Here is a 1,769-nt window from a genome sequence, read left to right as displayed (position 1 = left end):
ATTTTATACATAAATAGAATTTACAATTTTTAACTATTTATACAAAAGCTGCATTCAACAGGTTTTATATTAAAGGTGGGGAGATTTATCAGGTAAATAAAATAATATGATATAAGAATGATGGGAGTCCACAGTCCTGGATCCTCTTTGTTGTTTTTCATTTCATGATGCTTCAAATGCTCTCATATGGTGAAAGGTCTGATCTGCAGGCAGGCCAGTTCAGCACCACAACTCTTCTGCTATGAAGCCATGATGCAGTCCTGGAAGAAATCAATCATTTAGTAAATTAGAGATAAAGTCAAGTAGAAAGAGAACTGAGGCAATTGACTGAGCATGCGCTGCAGCCAGGGCCATGGAACATTTCACTATTAGAAGGGGAAGAAGTTACAGGAGAAAAATCATGAAGCCGAAGATGAAAAGAGGATGACTTCGTCTTGTTGTCGATTCTGAGGTGGGCTCAGTGACTTCAGGAGCTTTCACAGTCACTCGACCTGAAAACATCCAGAGAACATCCTGTGGATTTAATAAGGACAACCTCAAAGAGAAAACTAACGGGAAAGGTGCAGAGACCATAGCAGTCACCAGGGGGCGCCCTTCACTGTAACTTCAACTGCATCAATGCGTCCTGCTCTTTTCTGTTTTAAATCAAATTCAGTGGCAGATCTAGAAAGTTTTACATGGGTGCGGGGTCAAAGGAGGGGCAAGAGGTCTAGGCAGGTGGCACATACCTCTGCAGGGAAGTATGTGAAAATGCCCTATATGTAAATGGAGTCAACAAGATATCCACAAAAACCTTTAAAACTATTTATTGTTTCATCATCTCTTCTAAGAAAACAAAGTCAGGGTGATTTTTTACAAGCAAGTAGAAAAACTTTGCTCATATCCTGCAAAACTCACTGGCAAGACATTAACAATCATGTGCAGGTCAAAAGTCTATGAAGGTGCCCCTGTCCTGCCCTGTGCTCGCATCTTATATATCAAAGCAGAATAATCAGAAAATCCTCACTATAGAGGACAGAGATCAGTTATAAATAAGTTAGAAAATATCTGTAAATAATTAAGACACATTAAAAATAAACTGCTGAAGTAGAATCCATCCATGCATCCATCCTCTTTTGCTTAACCAATTCAGGGTCGCGACTCGCGGGTGAGGATGAGTCAGTAAGTGGACAACTCAGACCGAGGTAGAGTGACCAGGTATCCCTCCTTATGATTTACCGCACAGCGATTTTATCCCCCTCTAGACGCTCTAGTTTCCAAAAATCATCATTGCAAGACAGACCTGTCACTAAAGTCTGGATCTTATTGAATGACTGTGAAGAAAGCAGTAAAGATCATCACGGGCCTCCTGCAGTTTAACATGTCTGCATGTACGCAGCAATTCTCCACAGTGGAAACCTACAAATCACAAGCTACTCAGATGTTTGTGGAACATGAGAAACTGCCAAAAATATCCGTGTAGGTTGTGAAAATGAAATTCAGCTACGATGCAGACAAGAAAACTTTTACTGGCTGGTGGAACATGAATGTAAGAAAGGCTTTTCTCACGTGAGCTTCACAGCTGATCGATGCATCCCCACTGAAAGCCAAATGAGACTTGAACCAGACTGACAGGCTCCTTTCATTACCAAGAAGCTCATTCAAATAAAATATGTGCTTCAAATGCCAAACTCCTGTGTCACACACACTCTTTGGTTTTTACATTTAGTTTTCTGGGATCTCGTCACAATACGCACAGCCTGTGTAACCTACCAACTGTGGTGACCTGG

Source organism: Pundamilia nyererei, unplaced genomic scaffold (genome assembly GCF_000239375.1).
Source record: "Pundamilia nyererei isolate P.nyererei 1_Seehausen unplaced genomic scaffold, PunNye1.0 scaffold00273, whole genome shotgun sequence".
Classification (NCBI taxonomy): domain Eukaryota; kingdom Metazoa; phylum Chordata; class Actinopteri; order Cichliformes; family Cichlidae; genus Pundamilia; species Pundamilia nyererei.
The sequence above is the reverse complement of the archived record's forward strand: the minus strand, read 5'-3'. Positions refer to the sequence as shown.